The sequence below is a fragment of the Ipomoea triloba genome, chromosome 2, assembly GCF_003576645.1.
Source record: "Ipomoea triloba cultivar NCNSP0323 chromosome 2, ASM357664v1".
Classification (NCBI taxonomy): Eukaryota; Viridiplantae; Streptophyta; class Magnoliopsida; order Solanales; family Convolvulaceae; genus Ipomoea; species Ipomoea triloba.
Genome location: NC_044917.1, coordinates 2,216,458 through 2,228,511, shown reverse-complemented (window position 1 = coordinate 2,228,511; position 12,054 = coordinate 2,216,458). Strand labels below are relative to the sequence as shown.

The 12,054-nt window shown below is 32.2% G+C and overlaps 1 long non-coding RNA gene across 1 annotated transcript; it reads right to left on the bottom strand.

The window, feature by feature from the left end:
- Positions 1-2,144: 2,144 nt before the first annotated feature.
- On the bottom strand, positions 2,145-4,473 carry LOC116009810. The gene is made up of 2 exons (XR_004096853.1): positions 3,537-4,473; positions 2,145-2,362 (listed from the first exon to the last, which is right to left on the bottom strand). It is a non-coding gene; the product is annotated as an uncharacterized LOC116009810 (long non-coding RNA).
- Positions 4,474-12,054: the final 7,581 nt, after the last annotated feature.

The window sequence follows — 12,054 nt, the reverse complement described above, 5'->3', positions numbered from 1 at the left end:
TAGGACCACTACAGAATATGATACTCGACCACATTAATTAAAGCAAATGATTCCTAAATGAATCTCAGCTCCCAGATTCTCCCCTTCCATCATGTGTGTCTCACGAAACTCTTTCATCTGAAAATGACATACATTATACATACATACATAATGACACCATTTAGATAAGGTTTGCTTCGTTTATGCCGTCCACGTGGCCGTCGCACTGCACAGTAGTGTGAAACTGATTGCAAATTTTGCCCGAAAGAAATTATCGAATGGAGTTAGATAAAATTTGCATCATTTATGCAAATCACGACTACACGTACTTGGCCGTCGCACTGCACAGTAGTGTAAAAATGACTATAAAATTTTGCTCCAAAAAAAATGATTAAGTGGATATCACGAGTTGAATTCATGCCAATGCTTTTTCGATCAAGTCCGTTATTAAAAAATAAAAAAATAAAATACAAACAATTTCATTACTTAGATGTCCAAACATAAATTTTTTAAGGTTTGGGCCAAGCACGAGTTGGATCGAAAAGAAACGGATGTAGCACATGAGCTGAGGCCCATAAAACATGCCAAATATCTATTTTAACATTATACATAACTAACATAAGTGCCCACACAACATTAGATTAGATCAAGTTCCAATCCATATAACCAACTTGGAATGAAGAAAATTTTTAGATGTAACGCTTATTATTAAGTAAAAAAAATATAACTAAGTAACAAAAACGTAATAAAGGTTAAATTTTTGTAGTTAAGTGGTACCGACTTGGATGTCAAATTTTTTACCCCTATAACTCTCTCATAAGTCATAACTATATTTTTTCGACACTTACATGACAATCAACACCACATTTCATATAATACAATCAATTAATTTCTAAAATTATAAATAAAATCTACATAATTGAACACTTAAGTATTTAACCACTTAATTATAATTGTAAATTTATCTCACTCAATTATAATATTACTAGTTAAAATCACAGAGAATATTATAAAAGTAACCACAAAGTTATAAACCACATTCTTAAATAATAATAATAAAAATAATAAAAATAAAAAAAATTAACCTCAAAAGTCCCAAAAGAATTAATCGAGGGGATGAAATATAATTATCGAGCCTAGATGGTACTTTGTGCATACTTCAATTCCCTTGTCACCTAAAATCAAGTTTAGTTTCTTACCCTACCGTCCAACACACAAAAAAAAAAAAAAAAGTGTTTTTTTTTTTTTTTTGTCATGTCCTTGTTGTCCATTCTCATGGACAAGAGTGTAAAAACATGTTTTCTTTTTTTGGTTCATTTTCCAGAAGCCAAACAATATTATATACAGTAAATCAAACAATGAATCTATGACAGTGAAGTATTCATAAGCTGTAATTAAGAAGCATAGAATGTCGGTGGACCATTTCAAGAAAAATAAACTTTTTCTTTGCAAAAGCAAAAGGATTAAGGTGAAAACGTTCTTACAGTGTCCTCAGAAAGTTACTGATGATAGCAATGAAGATGAAACTTTCGTTCTAAACCAGTGAAAAAGATATTTTTAGAACGAAAGGTTGTTTTCAGCTGAGTAAGTATAGTACGAACTTTTTTTCTTTTTTTTTTAAAGTATAGTACGAGCGATGGAGACAATAACGTCAATAAATAGAACCCAAAGTCTTAACCGTCTAAAGTTTTGAGACCATTATTCACCTCCTATATAGGCATATGGAAATCCTTGGATCTTTTAAACACCCACTTGACAGGTCCGTACAATTCTTATCCAATGAAATTCAACTCTCTGGTCTCATCTGACAACATTGTGAAGATGCTAATTTACGTATTTCCTGTCGGTCTCACTGCGCTGGCATTACAACAACATTAAATTTTCAAGTAATAACCTAAACTCTTTTTTTTTTTTTTTTTTGTTCTAAAAAGAAAAAAAAAAAAAAACCTAAACTTTTTTTAGAGAAAAACAAACAGCATTAATTCAAATCAAAGTACAATAAACAAATGAATCGTCATCACTATGCTTTAAATTTTGAACGATTTGAAGTGCGTTCGATTCGACTTGGATTCTGCTCACGCCATGTCTCTTGATCAATGTAAGAGCCTCCCAATAATAACCTAAACTTAATGCCACAACATTTGGTTGAAATGATGAACATTTAATTTCCTTTTCAAACTTATATTGATTGTTTGGTGATATGCAATTCATGATCAGTACAACGTTTATGACATTGTTTTTTCCTTTTGGGCATCTCTTTTCAGTGGACCTTCAAGCAACATTATTCACGACTTTCCATCTGGTTTTTGTACCATGACAGCACTGTTTTTGTCTCCAACTCCTCCACTCATGTGGAGCTTTAGATTGTTCTTTACTTCAACGGCTGCTAAGGCAGAAGTGTGTCAGTTTCATATTCACTAATTTCATATCACTTACACGTAAAAACGTGTCAATTTTACATCCACTAATTATACATACACAACTTTAACAATAAAGATGCGTGTAACAATAACATAGACGTGTGAAACCATTATACGGTGACATAAAGTGATGCTTAGCTTTTTGATAAAACATTTTTGGTAGTGACATGTACTATTGTATTCAAAGCTTCAAAGCATAGTTCACAGTGCAAAATTAGGTTGTAGTACATACTTGAAGTGATCGTTAAAGTAAAACTAAGTTAGATCATATTTTGGTGATAATTCATAACCTAGGTTTAAGGAATAAGGACAATATACACAGCTTTTTTTCTTAGTACTATTGACCCTGTTACATATAGTATTTGTCCATATATACTTTTTCAACCTATTGAAGCTCAACGAGTCAATATTGCCTCCACTGAAGCCCGCTTGACCACAAGGTCTTTGGCAAATTTAGGTGAGAGTTCCCCTCATCATATAGTATCTTTTTGCTGTTTTGCATGCTCTTGGAACATATATTAATACACACACAAACACAGACAGATACATTGAACTCCAAATGGATGGTACCAAAAAGATTAATTTCTTGCCTTTTGACAGATCCAATAGGAATGAATACACAGAAAATGCCAAACCTCTTATCAGCATCATAAAATTTATAGAAAAGCTTTGATCTGGTGAAAATTTGTGTGTGATTTTGGGAGGAATAACGATAAGTACTTGAACATATGCAATCATAGTTGATCATGTACAGTGAAGTATGAAAAGAACATACACATCATTGAATTCAATCTTAATTAGTAATCTACCTTTCATCTTCTGTCTGAAATTTTGATTCATGAGATCATAAAGTTCAGAGTTGCTTAGTGTAAAACTAGCTTCATGACCCTAGTAAAAAACTATTACAATGAGGTAAACTAGTTTAACTCCAGTCTGAAATCTTAATATATATGAATCCACAGTTGTTATAATAATGGGTCATGTTGCCGGATTTTAATTTGTTCAGTGGAGCAAATAAAGAGTGAAACTAACACAATTGTATATCAATTTCATCAGAGACTGCGAAGTAATACATAAATTAAATTTCTTTTTTCTTTTAATCTATTGTGCTAACTTTTGGGATAATAAGCTCCTTACCTAACTTGAGCTTGACTACTTGTCATTTGTGCTCTTACTGAGAGGAAGAGAAATACCTAGTACTGAAAGCGGGTCCGGAGTGAAAAAAAGAAACACCCGAAGTCATCATCAACAGCTGAAAATCCATGAAAAAAAAGAAAAGAAAAGAAAAGAAAAAAGGTAGAATGATTGAGATGTTAATTGATCTGCAGATTAATGAAATGATCAATGCAGAAGCTGAAAACAAGACATTAAGAAATAAGAAATGAAAAAAGAGCCACCAATTCAAGCCTGTGAAGTGCCCTTTCCCAGAGCCATATTTATAGCATTCTTGCGAAAATATATGTAAGCCATTGTTTGCTGATGCAGCATCATCAAGATTCTCGTACTGTACAAACCTGGGAGCTTACATATGTATGACATATATATATATATATATATAGCCAGATTGATTTTGTAGGTGAATCTTGATGATGCTGCACCTGCAAACCAACGACTGCGCTGCTCCTCCATGCACGACAAAACCCATAATATATATATATATATATATATGGCTGCCTAATCTCAATTGAATAATGGTGATATATATATCGAATACATCTCTCTCTCTCTATATATATATATATATCAAAGATTTAGAATTGATGGGCAGGAAGAACCCTAAATGTAGAGATATTGGTTTAAACCCAGTCATGGGCATGCACCAAATCTGTTGATAAGATGAGAAATCTGACAATACAGAGAAAAAAATTGATGATAGAATTGAATGGACAAAGATTTAATTGATTCAAAAACCTAGAATTATATATTATAAAAATGAGAAAGATTCGATATTGATATGTATATGCATATATAGAAAAGAGGGAGGTTAGTATATTAGAAAGGGAATGAGGGATATATTTCTTTTGAGGAAGAGAGCTATATATGCCTATATGCATTCGAGGGGGTAAGAACTAGATTGGTGACACAAGTTGAATGAATTGAAAGAACTTTGGAATCACACTTACACACATTTATAGACTCCTTGTTGGCTTCTTGTACCTCCCACCTATCACCACTTGTCAAGAGGGCCCCCACTAAAAAATTACGGAGTACATAAAAACAAGAATAAGTCTGATGTAATATATATCGCCTCATGTGAAACGTGTAATTTTTATCTAAGATATAATATATTTTATATGTCCAAAGAAAAATGTTCAAATTAGTCATCAAACTATACACAAAAGTATAATTGGACAATCCAACTAAAAAAAGTGTAATTAGATTCCTAATTTGTCCAAAGTTATACAATTTGATCAAATTTGACTTGATACTCATGTCATCGCTGACATGGTGTGATCATCTTATTAAATTTTTATTATTTTTAAATTTATTTAAAAATAAGAAATTAAAAAAAATCAGAAAACATCACCCTCTTCCCCACCTTCGTCTTCCACCTAAGACGAAGAAAACGTTTCGTCTCAATGCCAGAGGTGAAGATGGGGAGGGGGTGGGGTTTCTCTCTCTCTCTCTCTCTAATTTGATCAAATTACATAGTTTTGGACAATATATAGACATAATTGCACTTTGTTTGAGTTGGATGACTCAAATTTGTATTTTTAAAGGGCCGGTCCTGAGCACGGGCGGGATGGGCGACCGCCCAGGGCCCCATGCTAGAAGGGGGCCATCCACACACACACACATTTATATATATATATATATATATATATACACACACACACATATATATATATGTATGTATATATTATAGTGTTATAATTAGTGTTAAAGTTATATTAGAAAACAAAAAATTAGTGTTATAATTATATTAGAAAACAAAAAAAATAAGAATAGATGGGACTGCAGGAAGCTGGAATCGACGCTTAATTAAATAAATTTAGAAATAGAATCGACACGGGGACACCTAATTATCTATTAGAATCGACACCCTAATCGGCTAACCCATTCGTCTTCTTCAATAAAATTTTTTCCCAATTCAATTCATCCTCGCATCTTCGTCGACGATCAACGATTGTTATTTTGTTTGCCCGTTTGGGCCCATTGTCCGTTGTAACTTGTATGTTTTATTATATTTGTAATTTGTTTTGTCTTTATATAATGTTAGCTAAAAAGAATTTATTTGGGAGTGAAAAAAAAAAAAAAACAAGTAGAGCAGCTAATAGAATCACAAAGAGGAGCTATAAAAAAAATTTTCAAAAAATCAGAATCATCTAATGAAAATTCGAAACAATCTAAAGAAAAATTAAGTGACCAAGACTATGTTAATGAGTGTATAGATAATTTGAGTGGTGATGATAATGTAGTAACTAGTAAATAATGAGGGTATAGCTGCCAATGACCTTGTGGTCTAGTGGCATCCGGTTGCACCCCCCATGTGGGAGGAGTGGGTTCAAGCCATTGTAAGAGAGTCACTAGCATTCAAAAGATAAGAATAAAAAAAATAATGAGGGTATAATTAATTGGGCCCATTTTTTTTAATTTCGTCCAGGGCCTCCAAAATGTTTGGACCGGCCCTGGTAACTAATTTGACCTTTTCCTATATTTTTAACTAAATATTATTACAATTTTTTTATGTGAGATGGTCTCACACAAGACCTAGCTACTCTAAAACAAATGTATTAATTTGTTGGATTTAACAAATTCAGTGTCAATTCGATCCTCAATTCTATTGAACTGAACCTGAGCATTTGTATAACGTTAAGACAATCTTAAATTATAACAGTGACATATAGTATAAACTTGTGGTGTATTTTTATGCACTACTAAAAGTAAATTAGGGCACTTACAAATTTATAAATGGATATATGCAATGATGGTTATTAGTTTGGTTTGCAACTAATAGTTAAACAATATCTATCCGCACAATCTAAATTTTACTCGTAGTAAATTACTATTGGCTCTTTGGGATATACCTAACTATCATAATAATTGGAGTAAGAACATATATAGAACCACAATCTTGAAGATTTTATGTCATTATCCATTATCACAAGCAGACAAACCACAAAATAATCACCTAAGGTTTCACTAGTACTATCTCGATCACATTATATGATCCAATAATGGTCATGATGCAATTGTTGATATTGTGAGCCATCAATCTTTATTTCCTCTGAATTTGGTCAAGTTATATCATAATGGTCATGTTAGATAACATAATTAGCTTATTAGTCAATTTTGATCTGTTTGACTTAGTTAAACAATCAATATGAGTATTTGATTAATTAATTTTTTAACAGTTTATTGCTCCAAAATGTTAAAATTCAAAAAGCTAGTCAAAGTAACTTTTCGATAAACTTTTTGAGAAAAATCATTTTGCATGTAATCAGGTATCAATTAACATTTAATTTACCAAACATCTTTTTACAATTAGCTAATGCTATCAAATAGTCAAACTCACTGCTCCAATCAACTAACAACCCACATATCTAACATATAAAAATAATGTGACTTTAATGTCCTCTTACATATACAATGTGAATTTAAAATAATGCTCAAATTTATGGGTTGTTATGCCGTGGACTCAGGTCCACCTTGCAAGGTAGACCTGGGTCTACATTTACATACACTATACTTTACATTCACATACACTATACTCTACATTCACAGTTTGTAAACTCCACATTCACACATTACAGGATTATATGTTTAGTAACTATACTTTACATTCACAATTTGTAAACTCTACATTCACACATTCAAAACTCTATATTCACAGGTCCTATACTCCACATTCACACATTACAGGGGTACAAGTTGCTAGAACTTCTTAACTCTATTACAGAAACACACATGCATAACTCTACATTCACGATTTCTATATTTCATATTCACAATTTGAAACCTCCACATTCACACATTTCTGGGCAACTCTACATTCACACAATTATAAATCTACATTCATGATTTCTATACTCTACATTCACACTTTGAAACCTCTACATTCACATATTTTTGAACAACTCTATATTCAGTAATATGTTTACTAATTTAAAAAAAAAAAAAAAAAAAAAAGAAGACAAAAGTGACGTAGTTTTGGACCCAGGTCCACCTTACAGCATAATTTGCCCAAACTTATGGGAAGGGCTACCATACTGAGCTTATATAAGTAGCCGGTTATTCATTTATTTTGCAATGTTAATTCTCAATTAATATGTCATATAATATTATTCCATTTCATAATAAATACCAAAACGAAAGATTTCTCTTAAAAATTAAAACAGTTTTATTCCCATTATGCATTGGGCTATAAAACATGGTCTAATTTGTTAGATGCGAGCCCAATATGATTTCCTCATAATGCATTTAAAAAGAAATTGTCAGTTTAGAGTATCTCAATTGTAAAATCTCAAGCCCAAATGAGGGACAATGTTTCCAAAATTTCAAAAGCAGCCCAATTTCCCCTAAGGAAGTCTGTGACCACAACTCAACTAATTAATTAATTTAAAAGTTAAATAATTTTACTTTATGAGATATTACATGTGTTTAATTTGCTAGTGCATACCGATATTTGCGTGTTTTTCTCGTCATCTTAAAAAATAATAATAATAGTTCCATTGAAACACATTTTAAATATCACAAGATTATGGTGCAATTCTTGTTCTTTTTAAAAATAAGGGAAATGACATTTCCTAGTCCCTAAATTATCTGTGGGGTTTAAATACTCAACCAAATTAGGACTATTAACCAATTAGCTAATTTATGCTGTGTGGGATTGAACATGTCATTTCAACGAAACCTAAGATTAACTTTACACTCTCAATATAAAATATTGTAAAATTAGTAAATTATCAAAATATACTGTAAGATTTAGTAAAATCTTCAGCGAAATCTGAGTGACTGACTAACTTTACACCCTTATTGTCACGTACTGACGTTTGGTTTAAGGAAACAAATTTGAGAATTATTCAAATTTAGGAACATTATATTAATTCTATCTATGGGCAAAGGGCAACTCGGGCTTTTCACACACAAGTAGTAGCCTACAGTACAGCCCGCAACAAGTTCATTACATATATAAGTCGGCAAAGCCCGTAATCCGATCATCGTACCATCGACACTTTAGGACTTAGGAGAGGATATCCTCAAAGATCCAACGGCTTATATATGTACTTAAACACTCAACTCCGCAGCAGCAGATAGCTAGCCGGCTTCTACTTCTGAGCCGCCGGAGATGCACGCGATGAATGAATACGGCGATGAAGAGAGTAACGGCGGCGGCGGCGGCAATGTTAGCTGCTTTGAGAAGCCTGGGCGGAGATGCAGCAAGCTGGTGAAAGAGAGGAGAGCCAGATTTTATATCCTCCGGCGCTGCGTCGCCATGCTTGTTTGCTGGCACCAATACGACGACGCTTAATTAGTTTCCCGCCATTATACTCCTCTGTTTCTCACTTTCTCCGTCGCTCTGTTTCTCTCCAGATGTATATATATACCAGAAACCTTACTGGTGATTTAATAAGGTTTTAAGGTAGAAATTGCGTGAGGTATATGTTCTCGTCCAATTTCATGTATCTTCATATATATTCTGATCAAGTGTATAAAAACCGAAATGTTTTGTAATTTAAGCTTTATGAGTCTATACATAGTAGGTCTTGAATTGCCAACAAATATTGTTTTCATTCCTCATTTCTTTCTGCTCTAGCTTATTGCCATCTTTTTTCTTTTTTTTTGGGTTAGGAGAAACTTAGCTCACACTATTATTTGATAATATGTATTGAGTAAAATTTGTTTTTATACAATAATCTACAAATCACATCTGTATTACATAACTTATAAGACATACCCCTCCGCATCCCTTATATGTAAAATCTAAATTTATGTATAAATTGTTAAATGTTTGAGTAGTGTTGGATGAAACTCTAAATTTGATATCATATACGATTTGTCATGGGTCGAATTATATACCCATGAGACAAGGAAGAGATAAGGTGAATCGCTTCTAATTTCGAGAGTACAATTAATTTATTACCTATGCATGTGTTTTGTCATCATTCCATATGAATAAGGTTAGTCTCAATCATTAAACAAATGTTTAGTCTTTCTATGTTCAACTGAGTTATCATTATTTACATCTTCACGATCATATGCTCTATTGGGTCAAGAAGTGGGGTCATTAGGATTGGAGATTCAACATTTTAGAAAGAAAGGTTAGTCTTGATCATCCTCAAATATATTACAAATAATATAAATGATAATGTGATAAAGGATTGAGATAGAATTTTGTATACTTAATTGTAATAAGAATGCAATTAAGCGATGAAATTGAAAAACGCATATAATTAGACCAGTATAGTTTTTTTTTTTTTTTTTTTTACATGCAAACGGGATGTTAATATTCCGATCTGGTCAGTGCTTGAGTAAGCGTCTGACATGGCATTGATGTGTCAAGCTTATATTTTTGCAATGGTGCCAAAGTGATAAATATCTTATGTAAATTTAATGCTGCTGAGTTGTCTAGTGATGATGACATCCTTGATAACCCTTCTTTAACATAGACTAGATGAAGAATATAATGAGTTCATTTAGCAAAATTTAGGCTCTTTTTAGAAACTCGAAAAATGATTTACATTTTTCGAGCTTTTCGTGTTTTGCTATACTTAGAAAGTGAATTAGTGGTTAGTATAATTATCATTAAATAAATCTCTTTTTTTTTTTTTCTAGTAATGCATTATTGTTTAATTTAATTCAAACGCTACCACAAGATTATTGCGATACATTCATAAACATTGTTAGAGCATCCACAATGATTTTTTTTTTTGTGTGTGTGTGTGTGATTTTTTGTAGTTTTTATGGATGAAACAAAGGGGAGAAAGGATATGAGAGAGAATGCTGAGTATACTATAATAATGAAAAATTTGTGTAAGCCATGTGTAGAGGAGAAAATAAACAGTGTTAGTGTGTATTTTGCACACCCGTTGTGCACTCATGCCTGACATGTAAACATAGCGCTAACTATTCCTTTTTATTTCTCTCCCTTTCTCTCTATTTTGCATACAAACATCTGACCCAATTTTGTTAAAAAAAAAGCATTAAACAACAACAAGAAAAACAAAAAAAGAACAGTCCGATCTAGCCAAAAGCAATATGTGCATTCAACATAGTCAACATACCAATGAATTAATGGAAGTATATGAAACTGAAAGAAGTGACAGCGAGGGTAGATGTAATGTTTGATGCTCTCTCATCTTTTTCCTTCTTAGTGACAATTACTAGCTAATTAAGATAATTATGTTGTCACATTAAGACAGTTGTAAGCTAAGTAAGCATTTATGTCTTGATTGAACTATTTAACATTTAACGTAAATTGAATAAGGGTTAAATAGGTCATTTAACTACACCAAACTGTAATTAAGTCATTGAATTAAAAAAAAAAAAAAGAAGACAATTAAGTATCTCAACAACGCAAATTCATGTAATTTAATCTAAAATGACTTGTTTACTTGTTATATTCTGACGTGTAGGTCACCAAATTTAAAAATAATTTTAATAAATTAATTAATTATTAAAAAAAACTACCTGTTGATTGTTGAAGACAAAGGGTACCCTTAGTACTCAAATATAAAAAATCATGCAACAAGATGTAAATATAAAAATAATTTAAAAAAAATATCTGACATTGCTATTCTTTTCATCAATAATACACTGACTAGTAACATACTTAATTTAATTTAAAAAAAAAAAGAAGTTAAATCAATTATATTCATACTATATGCTTGCAAATAGACCAGATTTGAAATTACATATGCCACCAAGAGAGATGGAGAGAGAAGATTGAAGATCAGAGGTTACTTTATGGCCCCTCCTAAGCATGCATCCAGTGGTCTTTTAGGTTATAATCAGCTTTGTTTAACCAAAAATTTCTCTACTTCAGGTGGGATTGTCCCCCGGCCTAAATGGAATTGAAGTTGGAAGTTGGGTTGTCCAATCAAAACCCTCAATAATTACCCAATTTGTGGCAAATATGTCATGCCCTTTTTAATGTGTACGAGCATATCAATTTCTGTGGCGTCTCACCATTAGCTTCCACACATCAAACCCTCACCACCACACCTAGCCGGACATGACAACAAATCCATTCCCACTATTCATTATCTGTGTCGTTGCATCCCATACAACACATATCCGTTAGATTCATGACCCTAGTTGACAAAAGATCATAACGGAGTAAACTAGTTCAAATCGAGAATGCTAAAGACAATTACTCCATATAACTTTGTGGTTATAGTCGACAAATGATTATAATGAGGTAAACTAACTTAAACCACGAAGGTCAAATTCAAAGGCAACCCTCGCACAAAGTCAACTTGAAATCTTGTGGTTATTAAATCAGCCGTTAGATCAATTTGATTGGAATCGCCCTACATACAAAACATACTGAATGTATTGTTGAGTAATACTTACTTTGTCCTGTGTTATGAAGTTTTGTAGCTTACGAGTATGAATTATGTACCTCGTCGTTTTGATACAGGGTCCATAATGCTAAGTGAATGAGGTTCCTAGTATAAATAGCCAAATATCATTGCAACTCTACTTTGCCTTT